Source organism: Oryctolagus cuniculus, chromosome 18 (assembly GCF_964237555.1).
Source record: "Oryctolagus cuniculus chromosome 18, mOryCun1.1, whole genome shotgun sequence".
NCBI lineage: Eukaryota > Metazoa > Chordata > Mammalia > Lagomorpha > Leporidae > Oryctolagus > Oryctolagus cuniculus.
This window is the reverse complement of record NC_091449.1, coordinates 26,471,953-26,495,712: the sequence shown is the minus strand read 5'-3', so window position 1 is coordinate 26,495,712 and position 23,760 is coordinate 26,471,953. Positions and strand designations below refer to the sequence as shown.

Genomic DNA, 23,760 nt, shown 5'->3' with positions numbered 1-23,760 from the left:
GGGACATGAGTAGAAGACAGCACTAGGGGGCGCTGTAGATCAGGAAATCCAGGAACCATTGGTGCTGGTGAGCGCGGGAGATGCTGCCCCCACCCCTCGATTTTATTCTAAGAAACCAAGCATTTCGCTTTATGAGGACTGTACGTTGAACACAACGTATGCCTCCGCCGTTTCTGCTGTGATGAAAGCATTCTGGATGCACACAGCTGGAACATTCTACGTAGCCTGTGATGCTGCAGAATTTCAAGGATACTTGTGCTTGCATTTCACCTGCTTTCTGTTCTCATCTTTTTTAAGCTGATGCCAAATCCCAAATGGCTTGAGGATGGAGATTGGATCTAATGATGAGGTCGCGGGATGTGCTCTCAGAAAGGGAGCTGGTAGAAGCCAAGTTCGCCCCTGCCCCCTCTCTGCTTCCCCTCTCACACGTTCCACCATTCTCGTCTGATACCAGCTGAATGGCCCACCAGATCTTTGAGTATGACCCTTTGAAATAAGAGGCTGAGGCCAACCTCCCTCCTAGGTGCGTTAGCTTCTCTCAGGCACTGTAGCTAATAACGGGAAGCATTGTCACGGCTGGTCACCTCCGTAGGCTTCCAGAGCTCCGTCCTGTGGGGATGTCTGAGAAGTACACAGAAGTTGTCCCAGAATTTTCTGCCCACCCCCGTTGGCTGAGGGGTCTGGGGGGACGTTAGCCACTTGATCCTCCAGGCTGCTCACATGCACGCGGAATGGGCTCAGCTCTCCCAGCCACAGCCCTCGGGGATCCCTGGGCCAAAGCAGACCGTGTGCTGGAAGCAGCGTGCTGTCTGGAGCAGACACAGAACTGGCCACACAGCCACTCCTGGACTCAGCTGAGATCTAGAGGGTGCAGGGAGTGCACAAGGCACACGCAGGATAGTCTCCCCACCACCAACCCCCGGCCCCTCGGGTCCACACATGGCCGCATTAATCCAGTCCATCCCCGGTCTACAGGGTGGAAGTTGGCCACACTCCTGCTGTGGACGAAGCCCTAAGCGACAGTCACTGTCCCCTCCGACAGCAACCCTGCCAGATGCCCCTTGCCCTGTGCCAGCATCGGGGATTCTCCACCCTGAGCACCAGCTGAGGCGGCCCCGCCTTCACCCCGGGGATTCTGAGTCCTTACGCCTGGTCCCTGTGGGCCCAGAGCTGCTGCAGACCAGGTCTCCCCAGTGAGTCCTGAGTCCCGAACGGACTCGGCCGTCCCTCCCCGGAGGCAGCAACTCCTCCTCGCAGTAACCAGCACCGGTGCCTCACCAGCACTATCACTGCCTTTTTGGTGGTGAACCATACATAGCACGAAATGGCCATTTTAACCAGTTTATGTTACATCCACAATATTGCGACTACCACTACCATTTCCAAAAATTGTCAAACTGTTTCTAAAAATTACTTATTTATTTATTTTTGTTTGAAAGGAGGGAGTGAATGAGAGAGAGACAGAAATCTTCTCTCCACTGGCTCACTCCCCAAATGCCTGCAACAGCCAGGGCTGGGCCAGGCCAAAGCCAGGAGCCAGGAATTCAATCCAGGTTTCCCGTGTGGGTGGGCCACCATCTGCTGCCTTCTCACGGTCTGCAAGGAGCTGCAGGGGACTGGAGCTGGCGCTGGAGCCCAGGCACTCTGATATGGGATGAGGGTGTCCCAGTGTGCGGATTGCTCGCTCCCCCAAAGACTGTAACCATAGAACAACGGCTTCTCATCCCCACCCCTCAAACCCCCAGTAACCACACACCTGCTTCCTGTCTCCGTGAATTTGCCTATTGTGGGTATTGTATAGAACTAGAATCATGCAATATTCACCCTCTTATAACTGGCTTACTAAACATAGCACAGTATTTTAAAGGCTCATTCATGTTGGGGCAGGTACTGGGATTTCATTCCACTTCATGGTTAAGCAATGCTCCGTGTGTTTTTTCATTTTTTTTTTAAGATTTGTTTTATTTATTTGAAAGACAGAGTTACATAGTAGAGACAGAGAGAGAGGTCTTCCATCCACTGGTTCACTCTCCAGATGGCCGCAATGGCCAGAGCTGTGCCAGTCTGAAGCCAGGAGTCAGTAGCTTCTTCCAGGTCTCCCACGCACGTGCAGGGGCCCAAGGACTTGGCCCATCTTGTACTGTACTGCTTTCCCAGGCCACAGCAGAGAGCTGGATTGGAAGTGGAGCAGCTGGGACTCGAACCGGGGCCCATATGGGATGCCGGCACTGCAGGTGGCGGCTTTACCAGCTACGCCACTGCGCCAGCCCCGAAGCTATGCTCTATGTGTATACGTTCACACTGCACTTCCTTGGGCCTGGTCCCAATGCACCGTTTTCACGGTAGGAAGGGCTGCCATTGTACCTTCCCCATCTGTGACTATGCAAATGCCCAGCACTTGCCAGCCAGTTCCAGCAGCACGGTCCCTCGCTGTCCTGGGGGTGGGATCTGCCAGCACCCAGCCGCACATCAAGAGCTGGGTTCTGACGGTGAGCAGCCCTGTGCAGCAGAAGGCACAGCCGATTCCAGAAAGGTGTGCACGGCAGAAGCCAGCCAGGGCAGCCTCAGCTTCCGTCTCCATCAGAGCCGCCCCCACAGTCTACCACCACAGGCTCCTGGGCAGGATGGTGGATTGTACCGGAGCCAAAACCTCCAGCAGACTCCGCTCCGGCTCTGGACTCCCTCAAAAGTATCAGTCTTCCAGGCCATCTGAAAACTAGATTGGTGAGTGCCGGTGCTGTGGCCTAGTAGGCTGAGCCTCCACCCGCAGTGCTGGCATCCCCTATGGCTGACAGCCCATGTCCTGGCTGCTCTACTTCTGATCCAGCCCTCTGCTATGGCCTGGGAAAGCAGTAGAAGATGGCCCAGGTCCTTGGGCCCCTGCACCTGCATGGTGACCTGGAGGAAGCTCCTGGCTCTTGGCTTCAGATCAGATCAGCTGTTTCCATTGTGATCATTTGGGAAGTGAACCAGTGGATGGAAGCCTCCCCCCCATCTGTCTGTAACTCTACCTCTCAAATAAATAAATAAACCTTTAAAAAAATAGACAGGTGAAATGTCACCGTGATGCTGTTTCTAGAACAGCAGGCCTGCGCCAAACACTGTGCTTCCTTCTGAGCGTCACAGGACACACAGTGCCAGACCACCGAGGCCCCTAACGCCGTGCCGACGTGGCGGCCCCGGAATATTCCTGGGTTTGGCTCTGCCTGTGTGTGCCTGCATGCGTGCTCGGAATGCCCATGCGGAACATGTGTTGCCTTGGGTTATAAACACAGGTAGGGAGAAGATTCAAAAAGCTCTAGTGACATAATCCATTGTATACTTACATCAGATTATCACACTGCACCGCCTCAGTGTGAGGCTGCCTCAAAATGCCTGTGGCAAATGGAATTAAAAGATGCACTTATTTTGGTGCAAAAAAAATTCCGAAATCCATGCACAGTATCTCCATGTGATGCATTTTTGTGAACGTTTTGCAGACCTCCTGTATGCATGGACTTCAAAAATGTTTTGCACCAAAAGCTGATCTTGTAATTTCATGTCCACCAACTTTTTGAAGTACCCTTGTGTATAAAATATGATGTGTCAATTTCAAAAAAAAGAAAGAAAGAAAGTTCTAGTGAACTTCGCTCTGCACCCTGCCGTCTGAGGACCATGGGGGAAGGAACGGGACATCAGACGTCACCGAGGTGTGATTTTCTTCCTGACACCTCGCTGCTCATCTTGGTTAAGTCATTCTGAAGATAAGGTGTGGGTAGGATTCCTTTCCGGGTCCCAGCTCCGGCATGGTCCCTGGCACATGGCAAAGGGTCAATATATAACACACTGGCCAGATAGCCAGACACTCCAGTGGAGTCCCACCCTCTGCAGACTTTTCCCAAGACGTCAGTCACGTTGCCGACAACGCAGGTCCCCGCGGTGTCATGGCAGCGGCTCGCAGGGGCAGTCGAGTGGTGGTCGAGTGGCATTCGAGGATTACGGCAGTAGTGTAGCAGGGGTTATTTCCCGATTTTGTTAATGCACTGTGATTGCTCAAGACAGGGTTTCTGTTTTTAGGAAGTACGTCCAGGACTATCCAGGAGGACAGGGGACTTGTGCCTCTAATATCTCAAACGTTTCAGGAATAATAAAACAAACGCAGTGACGCGGAGACTTTGGGGAATCTGAGTGAAGGAAGAGACGAGTTCCTTGCCGTGTTTTGTAACTTCTCAGTGATTTTTTGAGAAAATTACAAAACGAGTTAGGAAAAAATACATTGATAACTTAAGTAACAGTGTAATCACTCATGAATTAATCAACTTCATAAAAGCAAAAGCAAAGAAAAATGTCAACTCCTTGAAGGGCGATAGGGGGCGCCTTTGTTTACTGAGAGCTAGAATGGTTCCAAAAACCCCAGATGGAATCCATTTAAACTATAAACTACTGAAAATAATTTTATTTAATTAAATTAGAACTTAAGGTACACTTGCACTGTCCTCTAATTCTTTTTTTTTTTTTTTTTGACAGGCAGAGTGGACAGTGAGAGAGAGAGAGAGACAGAGAGAAAGGTCTTCCTCTTGCCATCGGTTCACCCTCCAATGGCCACCACAGCCTGCGTGCTGTGGCCGGTGCATCGCGCTGATCCGATGGCAGGAGCCAGGTGCTTTTCCTGGTCTCCCATGTGGGTGTAGCACCCAAGCACTTGGGCCATCCTCCACTGCACTCCCGGGCCATAGCAGAGAGCTGGCCTGGAAGAGGGGCAACCGGGACAGAATCCAGCGCCCCGACCGGGACTAGAACCCAGTGTGCCGGCGCCACAAGGCGGAGGATTAGCCTATTGAGCCACAGCACTGGCTATAATTCTTTTTTTTTAAAGATTTATTTATTTTTATTTGAAAGGCAGAGTTACAGAGAGGCAGAGGCAGAGGGAGAGAAGTCTCCCATCCACTGGTTCATTCCCCAGGTGGCTGCAATGTCCGGAGCTGATCCTATCCAAAGCCAGGAGCCAGAAGCTTCTTCCAGGTCTCCCACTCTTGTACAGGGGCCCCAGGACTTGGGCCATTCTCCACTGCTTTCCCAGGCCATAGCAGAGAGCTGGATCGGAAATGGAGCAGCCAGGACTCAAATTGGCATCCATATGGGATGATGGCACTACAGGCGGTGGCTTTATCTGCTGTGCCACAGTACTGGCCCCTTCTAATTCTTAGAAGAGGGAAAGAGGGAGAGATCTTTCATCTGGTTCACTCCCCAGATGGTTGCAGTAGCCAGGTCTGGGCCAGGCTGGTCCCAGGAGCCAGGAACTCCTTCCAGGTCTTCAACAAGAATGGCAGGGACCCAGGTACATAGGCCATCTTCTCCTGCCTTCCCAGATGTGTTAGCAGGAAGCTGGATGGGAAGCGGAGCAGTGGGGACTTGAACCAGCACTCTGACATGCAATGCCAGCATTGCTGGTGGCAGCTTCCCACACAGGGCCACAGCGCCAGCCCCCTGTGTTCTAAACCTTCAAAAGACTGAGTTAACATGGATTTTATTTTCAGGGAGACAGCCCTTTTCTGACAAGAGCACGCAGTGACAGCACATGACATGGTTTACTTATGACCTCCCCAGGTCGATCACAAACTGCTCACTTTCCTAAAACCTTTAAAGCTTGGGCTATCTTGCATTCAAGTAATTCTGGTCTGCCTATCCTCCAACATTCTTGCTGGTTATCTCCCTTTGATTGTTATCTATCTGGGTTAGCTCAGCCGGGGGCTCAGGAGCTCTCCATGTGAGCCAAGCCGCGCTCCACACCACTTTTAGTGACTTCATGAAATTCCCCAGCCTTGGAGGGCTTGCTGGCCTGGCTTCATGAGTGGTTTGTTTTCCATTTGCATTTGGCCAAGATGCAGATGCGATGAGGAGGGAGAGACTTGGGTGTGTGATGGGGAGGGAGGTGATGCGCTGTTGAGAAGGGGAGTTCAGAGTGACGTGCGTGTGTGTACGCGTACCTGCACACACCGTGAGGACTTCTGCTTCCCTGAATAAGTGGGGGTGGGGGTTGGGCTGCATTCCCTCTAAGCAGAGCTGAGCCCTGGGACCGAGGGAGGACTGGCCCCGGGCTGGGGAGAGGCTGTACCTCTGAGGATCGGTCAGAAGCTTAGAAGTCACCTGGTGTAGGAGGGCTTGTTAGGATCAGGGGCCCCCATGTGGGCTGCTGGCCTCTGTTTAGAGATTGGAGGCTGATAGGAGAGAGAGAGGGAGAAACATGTGAGAAGCCGGCAGCGCCTCTGATCTGATGGCTCTCACTGTGTGGTCAGAACCCTCCTGGGTGGTGAGGTCTTCCACTCTGAAATTTTCGGGGCCTTTGAAGAAGTGGTCTCAGTCTTGACACCGGAGCCAATGATCACGGCCCCCACGCTGCTGTGGATCTCTTCATTCTGGGCCATGAACCCCGTGTCCGTGACCGCTCTCATCTCATGGAAGCAGAAATGAAGCCCTGTCCTTGGTCATTCAGGGCTGAATCTCGCTGTTCCCATGCCAGGGGGTAGTGTGTCCATACACGTGGGCCCTCTGGACCCTGGGATCCCCGTGGGCCCTCCAAGTGTCAGAGCCTCATCTCCCGGTATCTGCTGGTCCCCACCCCAGGGCCCCCTACCCTGCCTGCAGCCCGGGAGGCTCAGCACTGGCTGAGGGTCCTCTGCTCGCTCTCAGAGCCTGCAGGGCCCTGGATGGTGTAAAGCCCGGGCCTTCCTTCCCAGGCTACTCCACCTCATACCCCGTCTGCCTCCAGCATCTCCCACCTTCAGACTAAAGACTGTGCCCCTGTTGCTGTATCCACCTCAGGCCCCGGCTCCCTGGAGCTCAGTCCAGCCATTGTCCGTAGCACTGAAAGGGGCCGCTTGCCCATGTGACTGGCGCCCTTGCTCCTGGACGCAGGCTGGCCTCAGAGGCAAGCCTTCCTCCTTGGCTGGAGGACCAGGGACCCTCCTGATTACTGAGCTGCTTCGCAGCCCCTCCTTGGCCCCCCAGGAGAGCAGGCACCGCCCTGGTGCAGGAGAGAAAGCAACTCCAGCAGGCACCAAGCTGCACCTGCCCTGGGGCTGCCCTGGGGCTGCCTTGTCTGCGGTCCAGGCTGGGCATGGCCCCTCCTGGCTGCAGCGAGCAGGTGTATGGGCAGCTTCGTTTCCCAGGAACCACGCGGTCCCTGTTCCCACTGGGTCCCAGTACAGAGGCACTCCCAAGGACAGGCTTAGTTGGCCCATTTAGAAGACCTTGAAGACTGTTCTTCAGTGGTCCTTGGGAACGGACAGGAATGTCCTAAAACTCAACCCCCATCCCCAGCCCCCTGCCCAACTCCTGTTGTGCAGAGGCTCAGAGAGGGTGAGAACTTTCTGCAGGGTCACACAGCCTGTTAAGTTGCCAGTGTGAGGCTTTAACTAGAGCCAGTCTGACTGCTGCCTGCCCGGCTCCCTGGCTTCCCTCTGGCTCCTTCACTACAGGGGCCTGTCTGCACGCAATTGATACCCCTCAGACTCGGATGTCAAGATTTCCAGCTAGGAGGGGGAGGGATGTATGCGCCTGGGCCCAGCCATGTAGCAGCTGACCTGTTCCAAGACCCAGAGGTCCAAGGTCCCAGGCCTGCTTCCCAGGTGTGTTGACACAGGCCAGCACCTGTCATGAGGCTCTGTGGCCTAGCACATAGTTTCATTTAGGTCTCTTGTTGTTTGGTTTTAAATATCTAGCTGTCTGTCTACCATTGATCTATTTATTTGAAATGCAGAGTGACAGAGAGAGAAAGGGAGAAAGATTTTCCATCCACTAGTTCATTCCCCACCAATGCCCACAACAGCCAGGGCTGGCCCAGGCTGAAGCCAGGAGCCAGGAACTCCATCTTGGTCTCCCATGTGGGTATAGGGAACCAAGGACTTGGGCCATCATCTGCTGCCTCCCAGGAGCTGGGTCAGGCACCCCTACAGGGGATGTGGGCATCCCAAGTGGCCCTTATTCCATTGCAACCAGGACGCCTGTTTAAAATAATCAAGATCAACTCTAGTTACTAGGAGTTATCATGCAAATACCTTTTTGTTTGGCCACTGCTACCACCCCTCCACACCTGTCAGGTCCTTGTCCATTAAGACTCCAGCTGCCCACAGGCCCAGGCCGAAGGCAAGGTTGCAACCCAGGTATAGAGCACAGACCCTCTGGCATAGAACAGCCAGTACTGCAGAAGGTTTATCTGATTGGCTGCCTGTCTCCTGGGAGTGTAAGGGAGCCAGAAGTGAGACAGGTGCTTTTGATGGTGTGGAGGGGGGTGGGGAATTATCCAGGCCAAGTGGAAGCAGCTAAATGGGGAAGGGCCTCCCACGGCTGCAGAGCCCAGGCAGCGGTCAGCTGCAGTGGCTGGAGAAGCGGGGATGGGTTGCTGGGCCTGCACCTGTGGGGCCTTCCGAGCCCATGAGGCCTGGGGACTCTGCCCTGAGGACTCTGCCCTGAGGAGCCACTGGAGAGGAGGGGTTAGGGTGAGGTGGAGGTACATCTGTGCTGTGAGTGCAGTAGGCCTGCGGGGGTGCCGTGGACACTGGTTAAGCACCCTCATTCACGTGCTGACCCCCGGTGCGATGGGATTGGGGTGATTCGGGTTAGGGAGGTCATAAGGGTGCAGCCCTCGTGATGCAATAAGTGCCCTTATAAGAAAGCAGATCTTCCCCCTCCCCCTCCTCCCCAGTCTCCCTTGCGCCCCCCCCCTCCCCCCACCGTTTCGCTGCCTTGTGAGTGCACAGCAGTGATCCGGCCTGTGCAGCAGCCGACCATGCTGATGTCATTGTCTCAGACTTCTTGCATTCCAGCAGCATGAGAAATAACTGCCTGCCAATCCAGCCCCCAGCTTATGGTATTGGGCCGCTCAGTCCAGGAGGCGGCTGGCTGGGGGTCCTGCCTGTGAGAGATGAGGGGCATGGGAGCACGGTGGCTGCGGGATGGGAGACCCTTGCTGCAGGGCCGGACCCACCTCACGATGGCCTGGAGCTGTGCATGGAAGGAAAGGTCCTCCAGGGCTGACCCCAGGTCTCCAGGCTGCAGCCGATGGAGAGTCTAGATGCAGGCAAAGTGCACTCCAGGCCTTAGAGCCCAGGCCAAACTGGGGCCCTCGGGGCCGGGGGAAGCCAGGGGTGCTGTGGAGATAATCTCCAAGAGGCAGGGAGCCTGCTTGTTTGCCACGCTTGTTCCACCTGCCTTTCCCTCGTCCACCACGCCACTCAAACACCCTGTGCTCCACTCCGGCTCTGGCTCCGGCCCCTGGCTTGCACTTCCCTGCTGGATCAGTGCTTCAGGGCCCTCCTCAGCTCCCCTGACTCCTGTCTGCTCGCAGCTGCCCCAGCCTCCTCGGTCCCCCTCTTCTGCCTTGAACCAGAAGGTGAGTCCGCACGGACAGGGACCGAGGGGCCTCCTCCTCTGCAGTGAAGGTCTGGCACCAGCAGGTGACTGGATGAGCACGCGGGCACCTGCTGTCAGCACCAGCGAGTCAGGATGGCCGTCCCCTGAGATGGGCTGCCGGCCCTAGAAGGGGTTCTGCCTTGGGAGGTAGTAAGAAGCCCATCCCTAGGGGACACCCAACGGGAAAGTCAGGGGACATTGTTCCATGGTGGGGGACACAGATAAGGAGGCAGCTGGGAGTACCCAGCCCTGAAGGACCCTCCCAAATGGATAGCCAGGCAAGACCAACGGTCAGGGAAGCAGGTGCGTCCCTGGTCATTATTCCAGGGTATAGCACTTAGCTCAGTCTGAAAACATTTGCCAACCTACTATGAGTCTGCAGCTTCAAACACACTCCTCCCACCACCGCAGAGTGCAAAGGTGTGCTTCCACTCTCAGAGGGGACTCACAGCCTGACTGTGGGCTCTCCAGGGCCACCTGGTGACTTGACCAGACAAACACGGGTAGGGACAGAGTCCACAGGGACGCCCGCAGGCAGACCTGGGCTGTAACTCCCTGCTGTGGTCTGAGCGTTTGCAACCCCCCAGTTTCATACGCTGCCATCCGAACCCTAACCTGACCTGGAGTGGGAACAGAAACTGTAATGGCGTCTTCTCTCTGTGCCTTCTCTAGGGTTTGGGGCTCCCATTTACGGAACAGACGCTGTTGGGAAGCTTTCAAACACAGCCGTATTTACTCGCGGCTTCTCTCTTTTGTCTGTTTTTCACATTTACTTGTTTGAAAGGCAGAGTGACAGACATAGGGAGAGACACACAGAGAGAAAGACATTTCCTTCCACTGGTCCCAAAGGACCTCAATGGCCAGGGCTGGGCCAGGCCAAAGCTGAGAGCCAGGAACCTCATTCAGGTCTCCCACATGGGTGGCAGGGGCCCGAGCACTTGGGTCCTCTTCTAATACTTTCCCGGATGTATTGGCAGGGACCTAGATGGGAAGTGGGGCAGCCAGGAATTGAACTGGCGCTCTGATATGGGATGTTGGTGTTGCAAGCGCTGGTGTAACCCTCTGTGCTACATCACTTCCCCCCCCACACACACTCATGTTTCTATCAATGGATCAATCAATTGATAAATCCATAGATAACTAGAGCAAGACATGATAGAGGCGATAGAGATATGCTAGGTGTACTTATAGATAGATCCAGATGTGGGTATAAACTAGAAGCTGTCTTCTGCATAGGAAGAGGCCTCCACCCTGGTGGTCCATGATGGGGCAACCCTGGGGGTGGGGTCTGAGACATCAGCAGGCAGGGAAGGGCCTGCGAGCCAAGGACCCTTCCCCACTTCTGACATCCACAACACCAAAGGCCACGCCCACTTAAGCCATCGGGGCATGGGGCAAGTCCTCAGGGCCCTCCTAGGGGCCAGCCTGTCCACCAGCTGAGGAGTCACCAGACACAGGGCTCCCAGGCTCTGGACACCTGGCAGTGACGGCTGCAGTGCAGGGAGGAGTCTCACAGCAGCAGGTGAGTGAGCCGTCCTCGGTCCCCCACCACCTGTAGCAGAAGTGGCAGCTTCCTGCCCAGGAGCCTGACCCCGGCCAGCAGCATCTGTGGCCATCAGGACAGGGCTAGACAGCGGGGTGGGCAGCGGGCGTGGACTGCCTGGCAGGTGTTCTTGCACAGTCCTCAGGAGGCCGCCTCGCCTTTGGGGAGGTGGGGCTGCCACTCTGACCCTGCCTGTCTTGCTGGTTCTGGCTGTCACTCACCATTCAACGGGGGCGCTTAGAGCACCTATTATGTGCCAGGCCTCAAGGTCATGAGAGACGAGGATGGATAAATGGTTTAAGGACCCACATCTGGGGCTGGTGCTGTGGTCTAGCGGGTAAAGCAGCCACCTACAGTGCCAGCATCCCATGTGGGTGCCAGTTCAAGTCCCAGCTGCTCCACTTTCGATCCAATCCCTGCTAATGCTCCTGGCAAAGCAGCAGAAAATGGCCCAAGTCCTTGGGCCCCTACACCCACATGGGAGACCCGGATGAAGCTCCTGGCTTTGGACTGGCCCAGTTCTGGCCATTCCAGCCATTTTGGGAGTGAGCCAACAGATGGAAGATAGCTCTGTCTGTCTGTCTGTCTCTCTCTCTGTAAACTCTCCACCTTTCAAGTAAATAAATAAATCTTAAAAAAAAAAAAAAAGTGTCACCCTCCAAATCGGCAAGGGCCTAAGAAAACTCACACGCTCACATTGGACGTGTGAGTCTCAGGTCTGCTGTGTGACAGCCAGCGCCCGGCATGGTACGGCCTTCCTTAGGGAGCCCAGGAGGTGCCAGCATAACCCGGGGACGGATGGGGTGGGCCAGCCTGGGAGGTTTCTCAGTGCAAAGCTTCTCCTGGACTCATCTCCCCCGCCCGACTGGAGGTCCACTGCTGCCAGTTCTCAGCCCACCCCCACCCACTGGTCACTCAAAGGTCACTTGAAGGTCACTGCCAGTTTGCCCCAAGCGAGAAGGGAGCAGGCACGCCTGCTTGGCAGCGCTGGGAGCTCCACGCCCAGTGCCCAGCTGGCCCCTGCGCCCTTCCCGGCTGCGTGACCTGGGCTGCAGGGTGCCGTCTGGGGCAGGGGCCCAAGCAGCTCCCCTCAGCCGTGGGGGTCCTCATGAGCGCTCTGTATTTTCACATTCTAATTAGTTCATATATGGCCTTCTGACGGACTCATTTACTGGGGAGCTAAAGATACTCCTTAACTGCCTAAAAATAAACCTGAGCTGCTAAAAATTCTGCATTTCTCTCCCTCGCCTCCGCCAGCTGGGCCTTTCTGCTTTCACTCCAACGCCATCAGGAGCCACCAACAAGATTCACAGAAGCGAGCAAGTTTATACGAGCCTGATTAGCAGGTTCTCTTTTATCTTCACTTTGCCAAAACATATCAGGGCTGTTAGTGTTGTCTTTCTTTTCTTCCTCCTCCCTCCCTCCCCCAACCTCTCTCTCTCTCTCTCTCCTCCTTCCTTCCTTCCTCTCTCTCCTCCCTTTCTCTCTCTCCTCCCTCCCTCCCTCCTCCTTCCTACTCCCTTCCCCTCCCCCAGCCCTGCCCCCCTTCACTTTCCCACTCACTCCAGGTTCATGACCTGGGCCCTCTTCCAGGTTTAGGACCAGTTTCGTCCAGTGCAGGTTCCCACACCGCCTTCCCTCTCGCCTTGGCCCCTCCTCCTGTTCCTTTACTGCAGGGCTCTCTCCCAGTGTCTCTGGCATGGGGATCCCTGAAGGCCAGTTACGACTCAACCTGCTTAATCAATAAATTACATCCATCCTCATTTCCAGAGGAACACTTTTACATAAATATCGGCCACAGATATAAATCAGATAAATTAATAAGAACTCCTTCCTTCCCCCACACCAAACGGTGAACAGTAATGGTTATCAGACCAGTTAAGAGAATAAACCTATTAAATAAATAAATTTGCCCCGCACCAATTTATGTCACCAGTGTACTTAAGGGGAAGCTTTGGAAGGCGTGGATTTACGGTGCACAGCCGGCTCTCCGTGGGCACGTGTAATTGCGCCTAAGAAAGGCATCACTTGGAAAAGTGCATGAATGGGTGATACTTTTTTGATTTACTGCTCGAAACAGAAAAATGGTAACGGCATGAAATCAGCGTTTGCAAACCCATTCCGGAAGACAGGAAACGCTTGATTTACCCAGGCACCCGCCATGTTCTGTACTTCAGATCAAAGTAGATAAATGGCAAGGCAAATGGATATTTGGGGGGAAATCTATAGCCTTTCTGTCAACTCTGCAAGGCGAATGTTTGGGATAAAAACGCGGCGAGTGTCTGTGTGGGAGGAAGAAGCTGTGATTTATCAGCACTTTGGCAAATGGAAGCCGGCCGTGCTTACCTGGGAAGGTGAGGACTTTGCAGACACGAAGGGCCCCAGGCCCCGCCCACCATTCCTGATGCCCTTGGGTGTGGGATCTGTTGTCCAGCCGGCCATGCCCCCACCACTGGCCACGTGTTCTGGTTTCTTCCCCACCTGTGAAAACTCTGCCTGCAGCAGTCAGTTTAGTGTCCCCAGTGCCTCACGCTAACGGCTGATGGACTGAGAGTGGAGGCGTGTCCTGGTCGTGGCGCCCAGGCGCTAGGAGGTGGTTAGGTCAAGGGGCTGAGCCCTCGCAAGGTAGTTCTGTAAGCCCGCGTGGGCCCAGCTGCTCTCGCTCTGCCTCCTGGCTCGCTGTGGTCTCCTTCCTCCACAACCTGTTCCCCCACCACCATCCTGGGCCCACCCCTTCTCGGACTGTGAACCTCCAAAACCGCGAGACAAAACAAACCTTCTTAACTGGCTCCTGTCGCGTTATTTGCTGTGCTGGTGAAAAGCTGACCGAGACAACCAGCCAGCGTCCATCACAAGGAACCGTGGATCGGGGCCGGTGCTGTGGCAGAGCAGGTAAAACCACTGCCTGCAGTGCTGCATCCCATGTGGGTGCCGGTTCAAGTGCCCGCTGCTCTGCTTCCAATCCACCTCCCTGCTAATGCGCCTGAGAAAGCAGTGGAAGAAGCCCAAGGGTGGGAGACCCGGAACAAGCTCCTGCCTCCTGTCTTCTGTCTTGTCCATCCCTAATCATTGCTGCCATTTGGGGAGCAAATCAGCAGATGGAAGATCTCTCTCTCTCTCTCTTTCTCTATAACTGACTTTCAAATAAATTAAATAAATCTATTTAAAAAAAAAAAAAAAGCATGATGCCCCCGGGGTGGTAGTGGGACACTGCTGTCACCCAGGCCATACAAGGCTTTGGGCCTCACTCACCTGCCTGCACTGGGCACAGGTCTCTACAGAACGCCACCTGCCTCTCAGAGCCTCCTCCACATTGCCTCCCTTCCTGCCACTCACAGCGCCCACCGCACAAATCGGCCTCCAGAACACATTGGCCCGGCGCTCGGGAGCTGTGCATGCACTCGGAGGAATGAGCTGCGGTTCTCCGAAACAAGCAGCCTCCCCACACCCCGCAATGGCCTGATCACCTGAGCAGTGGTTTCCTGTTTGGTTTACCCTTTTCCAACACAGCCTCAGAGTGCAGTCAGCTTCGGGCAGAGAGGACCACTGCCCAGATTCTAGCCCCTAACCCCAGCCCTTCCAGTAAAGAGCTGGGTCACTGCCCTCTGAGCCTCCACATCTCCAAATCGGGGTAGTCATCTCTAAGCCCCAGCGAGGGTCCACGGGAGGAACAAGCCACGTTGGGCTGTCCGTCAAGAGGGACAGTTGGAGTAGGCGTTGTGGCACAGTGGGTTAAGCTGCCGCTGTGTCGTCAGCATCCCATATCAAAGAGCTGGTTTTGCCGGCGCCGCGGCTCACTAGGCTAATCCTCCACCTTGCGGCGCCGGCACACCGGGTTCTAGTCCCGGTCGGGGCGCCGGATTCTGTCCCGGTTGCCCCTCTTCCAGGCCAGCCCTCTGCTGTGGCCGGGGAGTGCAGTGGAGGATGGCCCAGGTGCTTGGGCCCTGCACCCCATGGGAGACCAGGAAAAGCACCTGGCTCCTGGCTCCTGCCATCGGATCGACGCGGTGCACCGGCCGCAGCGCGCCGGCCGCGGCGGCCATTGGAGGGTGAACCAACGGCAAAAGGAAGACCTTTCTCTCTGTCTCTCTCTCTCACTGTCCACTCTGCCTGTAAAAAAAAAAAAAAAAAAGAGCTGATTTGAGTCTCGACTGCTTTGCTTCCGATCCAGCTCCTGCTAACATGCCTGGGAAGGTAGCACACTATGCCCCCACGTATTTGGGTCTCTGACACTCACATAGGAGACTGGGATCGAGTTCCTATCTTCTGGCTTCAGTCTGGCCCAGAACTGGCTGTTGCAGCCATTTGGAGAGTGAGCCAGTGGATGGAAGCACTCTCTCTCTCTCTCTCTCTCTCTCTCTCCCCCCACCCTTCCTCTGTCCCTCCTCCTCTCTCTGCCTTTCAGATAAGTAAGTAAGCAATACATCTTTTCAAAAAAAGGCAGACAATTGCTGTTTCGTTGCCTCTCGTCATTATGGAGAACAGCAAAGGGTGTCGATAGGGGCTGGGCTCTAGGCTCAGCCTCATCCCGGAGCTCAGAACACTGGGAGACCCCAACCACAGGCTCCACCGGCCCCAAGCAGATTGCCTGTGTCCCACACACTGGGGCATCCTAACTGGAAGTGCTAGGGCAGCCCAGAGAGACGGCTGTAAGTTGAGACTTAATTGTGGGTAGCGTCAAGACGGACACGGGACAGAGGGCGGGTGCAGACCGCAGCCAGGGAGCAGCAGTGTCCATGGACACAGTGCCTGGGGGAGGGGCAGGAGAGTGTGCCCGGGAGTTGAAGGAAGGGAGGCAGCGTCAGTTGCTCCGTCGGGCCCGTCAGGGGTCCGAGGACCGCCTCTCAGAAGGTCAAGCTGAGAGCCTGACTAGCGCACCTGGTTCTGCTTCCCAGCGGTCAGGCCTCCCAGCCCCAGGACTGCTCTCTGGCCAAAGGTTTTCCCTGATGGGGCCAGAGCCTGCTCTGCCTTCCACCTGCAGGTCTCAGCTGCTGGACAAACCCCGCCGTGACGGCTCAGGGTCGTCGGCACTCGCACCCCAGCCCTGGCGGGAGCATCTCACTCACACCCAGCCAGACGGCGCGCCGAGAGCACACAGGAGCTTGGGAGCTGGCAGATTTACACAGTCAGACATGCTAATATCTTTTGACCGGCTTAAGAATAAATACGGCTCAACAAATAGTCGTTTTTATGGGTATTTACAACCGAGGCACTTTGTAAACCTAAGAACTAATATTTCCCTGAGGAAATCTGGCTCTCGATTCTTGATAAATTATTGGAAATTCAAACCAGTCGCAGCCCAAGGGGTTCTTTCTCTGCTTTGGGAGCCAGAGGTGTGGCCCAACGAGGACTCAGGCTTGGCTGGGGCTGAAATCCCGGGAGGGGCTGGGGCTCTAGGTGTGGAATGACCATGGCCATGGCAGTTACCGTGGGCACGGAGGCAGCAATGGCTCTGCCCAGGGCACTCTTTGCAGACTCGCCCTCATTCACTCATTTATCACCCAGCCACCTCATGTACCAGTACTACTGTTATCCTCACTTACCAGATGAGAAAACTGAGGCACAGAGGCCGCCAGGAAGAGCCAGCAGAAACTTCTGGATGACAAAAAGGCATCCCATTGGAGGGTTTGTCAGAATGCTTTCTGACGCCAGTTAGAAACCCCAAGTGCTATGGACATCGATGCAAACATAAGAGAAACGCTCAACTCCCACGCGTCAGAGAAAATGCGAGTCTTCCTGTGCCTGGCTTATTTCACTCAATGTCCCCCCAGTCCCAACTGTTAGGACTGCATTCTTCTTTATGGCTGCATAGTATTCCGCATTGTCGTCCACCTAGCTGAATCCCGTACCTGGCCTGCTGTGAATTGTGCGGCGTTGAACACGGGGGTGCAGGCGTCTCGCGGATGTGCTGGTTTCATCTCCTCTGACATGTACCTGGAAGGGAGCCAGCCTCTGAACCCCAAGAAATGGTAAAGAGAGGTGAAAATACTAATCACCAGCATTGGATCAGTGCACGAGGCAGTCGCGTCCTAAATATCGATAGGCCGTCGCAACTGTTACATGTGAATAAAAATCCTTGTGGGATGTAAATTAAAGTATTGAAGGAATAACAATGCATTAGCTCATGTAAACAGAGTGCATGGGGGCGCTCGGGCAGGAGCCCCCCCACTCCTCCCACACGCAAGCTCGCCCCCCATTGGTGAGGAGCTGCAGGGGCCCCGCCTTCCATTCCACTGCTGCTGTCACTGGTGAGCTCTGGTCACATGACCTCCTGCGCAGACCCGGCCTAGCGTGGAGGGGGCAGTGAGGACCTCGCTAGGAGTCTGATGGCCCCCGGGGGGTGCCCACAGCACGCAAATGTCCTGGAGGAAGCCCAGGATGGAGTCGCCACCCCAAGGGGCTGCTGGCTTCCCGGAAGTACACCAACCTGCCCATGTAGGGACTGGGACATAAGTGATGTGATCCGGGGGTCCGGGACCCTCCTGGGGTCAGCGGGGAGGTGACGGTATACCCACCTCAGCTCCAGCTCTTCTAACAGCAGTGGCTGCTCTCTCCCTACGCATTCCTGAGGCCAGGGTGCCGCGGCCACGTGCAGAGGCGTTGGTGGGGCGGATGGGCAGGATGCAGTGGGTCCTTCTCAGCCCGGCTACTGCCTGGACCTTGTGCAAAGAAACCATTCCCAAGTCAGGCGTACCTTGCACCAGTGTGCATCTGGTTTTTGTTCTTTTATTCTATCAGACCTGGCATGGGCAGGTGTCTGCTTCACAAAGTGTCTCGTAAGCCCCGTTGCCACATTCTGCAGGGGGTTGGTGCGAGCAGCCCGGCCTGGAAGAAGCAGCGGCGGCAGTGCAGCAGTGTCCCTCCGCCGGGCTTTGCCTGCAGGTTTGGCGGATCCTGGTAAGGAACAGGGCCGGCCCCACCCTGCCCCTCCTCCTGGTGGGGAGGGCCAGCGGGAAGGCAGGTTCCGGGGCAGGTGGAGGGAGGGTATGCCCTGGGCACGGACGTCCCCAAGCCCAGGGGCGTTTGCCCCCGGAACACCTCCAGGGCAGCCGTCCCTGGAAGCTGGCGCCGCCCCCCGCGCGCTGCCCGCCGCCGGCTGCACAGAACAGGCCTCTCCACTTGCCGTCGGTGTCTTCAAAAGAACAGCAGATCACACGCATGCTCCTCTGACAGCTCGAAGCAGAGCAAAACAAGCCCGCAAATGGGGCGCCAAAGCCAGGCCCCGACCCCACAGGGCCTGCAGCGTGAGGGCTCCAGGATTCCAGCGGTGGGGCCTGACATCGCCCTGCCCCCCGCATCCAGCGGGCTTAGGGTTCCCAGGGGGCGCAGGGTTCCGGGGAGCAGCATGTCCTGGAGTTCACTCCGAGTGAGAGGTGGAGGCGCCAGGCTGCTATCCCCACCCTGGGTGGACGCTGGTGGGACCCAGAAGGCAGGGACTGACGGGCCGTGGGGCTGAGTGGGGACGGGATGCTGCCCCGGGGACAGGTGCCATCCCTTGTCTTGGTGGGGACGTGGAGGAGCCGGCCCACGGGTAGAGACCCCAACCTGGGTGGGGTGGGCTGAGGTTTACAGGAGCCTTGGGCAGAAGGCAGGGTAGTCCCCAGGGCAGGCTCCTTCTCTAAGCGACTGCAAAGCCCTTTCTGTCCCCATCTGTCCTGCACCCAGAGCCGGCGGCCTGGGTTCCGAGGCCCCGCGCAGGAGGCCCTGGGCATGCAGTCCCTGGCACAGCCCCTGCCTCCCCCTGGCAGCAAGGCGGGAGCTCTGTGAGAGCCGCCTGGCCTCTGTTTCAGCTTGCAGTAAAGGAGTTCATTCTCCTGCTCTGTCCCCAAGGGGCAGGGGGCAGGGCCATAGGCAGCGTCCTCTGTGTCATTGTCACACCATCAGACCCCGGAGGCCCGCCACATGGCCTTCTGTAGATACCATCAGGGCATCCGCCATGCTCGGGGAGCCTGGCTGTGAGAAAGTTTCACCTCCCTTGTCTCGGGTCCTATGCTTCTGTTAATGCAACCGAATTAAGCACTGGGCATCACATTGGCGCTTACACTGTAGCCCCACGCTGGCTGCCGGGCGTGGACACCAGCACTCCATCTTGCACACTGTCACTATGCATGTTGGCCCTGATCTGCCCTATGCCTGGGCTTCTCATCGGTCCCTTTTGGGTTTGGGTCACATCAGAGAGTGAGCACTGAGCTGGGAGCTGCAGCCTGGGGGAGAGGGTGTGTATTTGGGGGAGAGGGGACACCAGGACCCCCCCCCCCCCGCAAAGCTGCACGTGCAGTCTGTGCCTCCTGCACAACATCCAAAGCCCCCCGGCCCCAAGCGAGGGGCTAGCTGGCCCCTCTGTGCGGTCCTGTCCCCGTGGACATGTTTGTCTCCACGACGCCGCATTTGCTCCTGTGACGTCAGCAAGCATCCGCGTGTCCCCCTGAGGTCCCGTCTGGAGGGGAACGGAGGATAAAAGCTGGATTCGTTCTCTTCATTCATCAGCTTCCCAAACACCGGTTCTGTTAGCCCACATCCTGCAGGTGACCCTGGACTTTGTCATCCAAACCTGGACACTCAGAGTTACAGGACAGTAAGTGTAAGCCAGGAGACTCCAAGGTCACCGCCGGCATGTGTCCGGCCTCTCCAAAGGCGCCCTGGGAGGCTGTGCTCTGTCCTAAGTGCCAACAGAAGTTGGAAGTGGATTTCATTCATGTCCGTGCATTGTGGCCGTTATTCTTGTTGCTCCTCCTCGAGCCGCCTTGGCCAGTAGAAAAGCCACACTCTTCTGCACGTGTCCTCGGCTGGGCCAGCAGGGAAGTCAGGGGTGTGAGCGGCTGCTGTGGTCTTGAGCGCCAGTGCCCAGCGCGTGGAGCAGAGACAGGCAGCACGGCCAGAGCCTCAGACTGCCAGGGTGGGAAGGTTATGGGGGAGGTGGCACGCACCTCCCTGGAGCAACGCTGAAGGGGCCAGGGATGCAGGGTACACAGCTGCTGACTCAAGGGGGGACCAGCGGGTGGGTGCACAGCCTCAGAGACCCCATGCAGAGCCCGGGGAAAGAAAGTCGCTTATTCTCTGGGACCAGGGCAGGCTGTGGAGCAAGGGATGAGTTCAGGTCTTTGAACTGGTCAGATCTGGGCCACACCAGCTGCTTCCATGGGTGTCCTGCTCCTGTGGGGGGTGTGGGCACCCAGCGCAGCCTCCCTCTGGGCAGACCCGGCCCTGGGGGAGGGGTCTCCTAGCCAAGGGGATGCGCCTCCTTCCTGACCACACTCAGGGTACCTACCACGCCAGAACTGGCATCCTGAGAGCAGAGGCTGAGGGTGCCACCAACAGCTGACGGTGCGCAGGACACCCCACCCAGCACAGAGAGCATCCCCCGAGGTGTCCACAGTGCTGAGGGCCAGGAGCCCAGGCCCGGGGCCCCAAAGATGGCTAGGGCTGTGTTGGGGGGGGGGACTAGGGGCAGGACTTAGACTTGCTGCCTGGGCTGTCCTCACTGCACCATAGAGTGGAGGGTGGACAGAGAGGCAGGGCCAGAGCCCAGCCCCAGGTGGCCAGGGGCCACGCTGAGCTCCATGGAGTCTGCGAGGGCCAAGGTTGAACAGCCCTTCATGAAGTCCTATGTGTCAAGGCAGGCCGAGAGAACACACCTCATCCAAGCGCCTGTCAGCCCCGATCGCCACCATGCATGAACCATTTAGACCTGTGATACGGGGCCTCTGCTGGTCACCTTGCTCCGGGTGAGGACCTCTGCAAAACTCTCCCACAGTCTGTGCCCCGAGATGGAGGAGTGAGGCGGCGGCCTTGGGCAGGGGCCTGGCTGGGATGACCTCTGAGGTCCTGACTCATCCGCAGGTGTGTGTTGAGCAACCTGCTGGGGTGCAGAGGATGCCCACAGCTGGACAAGAGGCCACGTGAGGCATCAAACCCACCCCGGACGATCGTCACGGAGCATCGGCAGGAGACCAGGGCAGGGGCTGGGGCTCAGGAGAGGGAGTGCCCTGTGGCGTCCCAGGCTGCATTCCGTCTGAGTCCTTCTCCTCTGTCCTCCTGCACCCCCAGGTGGACACTCCTTTCCAGAGCACCTGGGCCAGCCTGGGGAGGGGTGTCCCCTGGAATCAGAGTCCAGAAGCACCAAGCAGCAACCTCAGCGATCACCAGTGTGCCCATTTCACAGATGAGGAAAGCGGCAGGGTCACAGGGCTCCCGAGACCTGCGCCTGCCCCAGGGCTTGGGGGGAGGGCTCTCACAGCTATCAGCGCTCTTGCATCTCAAAGGTCTCCTCCTGATTCTGCCTCACTGGACTAAAAAGCTGCCATGCAGGTCCCTCTTCCTCTGGCCTGGCCTGTACGTGAGCCTCTGCTGGCCCTACAGGGGACGGCCCTAACTCAGAGGAAGGGAGGATGAGCCTGTCAGAGGCTTCGCTCCTCATCGGCAGCCCTAGGTGATCACGAGGAAGAAGCCGAGGCTCCCACCTCGCCACAGGAGCCCTTTGTGCCTGCTCGGCCCCCCAGGATCCCTCCCACCCCCGACCTTGGGCCTTCTGCCCACGGGCGCGGAGGCCGGCTGCGTTTCCGCCACTGACCAGCAGAGGGCGGGCGGCCCCGAGGCGGCTCGGGAGGGCGCCCCGGGGGGAGAGACCTTGTTCCAGGCAGCAGAAGAAAACAGTGGGGACTGGGCCCCAGGGCTCCGCGCACGGCTCCCCTGTGTTCCCACCACCCCCACCCACACCGCCTCCTGTGTCACTCCCGCGGGTGCTGAGTGTCCCTGACCCGGCCCCCGGCTTGGGTAGCCATTAAGATGAGGTCTGTGGTGGAGAGCCCCGTTTCAGCCCATGAAGACCGGCAGAGCCCCTCTGTCCCCTGGGCTGGACTGGGGCCCGGGAAGAGGCAGGAAGCGGCTGACGGTGCGTTCCGGCCGGGGTGTGGGAGCCCAGGGCAGGAACGGTCTTGTTGGGTGGGGTGGGGGAGGCTGGGCTGCTCCGTAGGAGCTGGACACAGCCTCTGGACCCGGCTGCACACGCTGAAGCCCCAGTTCTCTGCCGTGTAGCCTCTCCGTGCCTCTGCTTCACCTTCTGCTAGATGGTACAACCGGAATGCCTCCCAGGAGGTCTCCACTTGGCCCAGAGGCTAGTTCCCATCATCACTGTCACCATCACCACACTTGGGCACTGGAGTACGCCAGACGGAGGAAGGAGGCCCTGACTGGGTGAGACATCAGGGCTGCCCATGCGGCTGCACTTCAGAACCCTGGGCCCTGCCAGGCAGTGGCAGGGGGCACCCAGCACCCCCCCACCCCCAGCGCCAGCCCCCAAACAGGCTGCTCTGCTTCTCTCTTTTTCAGAAAAGGAAAACTCATCTTGCTACAGTTTGTGGCAGCCAGTAAAAACACGTTCATCTTTAACGTGCTAGCAAAACAGCCTCCAATTTGAATATCGGCTCTTCCTCCCATCTGTGGCAGTTTGCACAGATTTTTTTTTTTCAAAGTGACAGAACACGGCATCCATGCACCAGCCGGCTGCGGGTGCCAGGCAGTTCCACAGAGCCTCCCTCCCCCCAGGACCGAGAGGAACCCCTCCCTCAGATGCTCTGCCCCAGCCCTGGCCCCAGCCCACTGCACCGCAGGGTGCAGGACCCAGTAGAGGGACTTTCTGATGGACATGTGGGTTCTGCAGGCAGGAAGACCACCCCCAGACCAACTGGACAACCAGCATGGGGCAGCAGCTTATGGCTGCCCATGAAGGCTGTTTGAGAGGAAGGGACCGTCATCCTCGACCTTCACCAAAGGAAAGGGTGTTCTAATGTCACAGAGGCAGGAGGGACAGAACCAAAGAACAAGACGGGTCTTTAACGTGAGCGTCTTCAGCTTCATAAAGATGCATCCTATCATCTTCATTTTTTTTTCATATTTTGGGCTTAAAAATAACCCTGCTGTACCCACCAGGCTGCCCCAGGGGCAGTCATGACCCCACACCTGCCAGCTGCTCCCTGGGCCTGAGCCGTTTGGGACTCACCTGTCCCCAGCCCCACCACCCCCCCTCAAGAGACCCAGGACAGAAAACTTGGTCCTCAGCAAATATCCGCTGCTTCTGAGCTTGTCAAGTGGCAAAGAATCCAGGAAGGAATAAAGAGCAATATTTTATAAGTTTTAAATGCTATTTTAGCACAAATGCCAGAGCTACTATAGCATAAATCAACAGAGACACCCAAAAGTATGTTTGTACAAGAAATGTAATAAGCTGGTACGAAAAACAGTGTCAACTGGTGCAGATGGCAGAAAAAGCCAATATTCAAATGTATGCTGTTTTACTAACACATTAGAGATCAACATTTTGCTACCTGCTGCTCATGATAGCAGGATTAAAAAAACACACAACACACACATATACCCACACGTGATGCTCTAACCCCGAGAACGAAGGCTCCCGAAAGGAATTGTGAAGCACTTTGTGTGCTTCATCTGGTGGTCTTAAAGCTTCCGTGGTTTAGAGGAAAATTTGCATCTGAAGATGCTGCTTTCACCCTATCCGCCTGAGGTTGGGGAAAACCAGGCCAGGCGGCTGGGCAGACAGTAGTGCTATGGTCCTCCGAGTAGCATCGGGGACAGAGACAGCAGTAGCCGGGGTGCATGTTCACGGTGCCGCTCCCCGCCAGACACAGCACCACGATGCTCTGAGATGCTTGCGTGGACACCAGAGCCCTGGAGGTGGTCAGGCCAGGGAACGCTAGGCCAACACTGCAGATGGGCACACTGAGGCTGACACCGAGCACCCAAGGACCACAGCACCTAAAAAAAAGTGGGTTACAGACTACAGACTGGGCACAAATCCAGCAAAGAAGCTG

The 23,760-nt window shown here is 56.8% G+C and overlaps 1 long non-coding RNA gene across 2 annotated transcripts in view; it reads left to right on the top strand.

Annotated features, from left to right (window-relative positions):
* The window catches only part of LOC138846415 (uncharacterized), a 29,673-nt gene extending 12,627 nt beyond the window's left edge, over window positions 1-17,046 (top strand). Inside the window, exon 3 of one of the 2 annotated variants that reach the window (XR_011383890.1) lies at window positions 16,770-17,046. This is a non-coding gene — a long non-coding RNA (uncharacterized lncRNA). Of the gene's footprint in view, window positions 1-16,479 lie in introns of both variants that reach the window. The other variant, XR_011383889.1, reaches the window with a different exon arrangement.
* The last annotated feature ends 6,714 nt before the right edge of the window (window positions 17,047-23,760 follow it).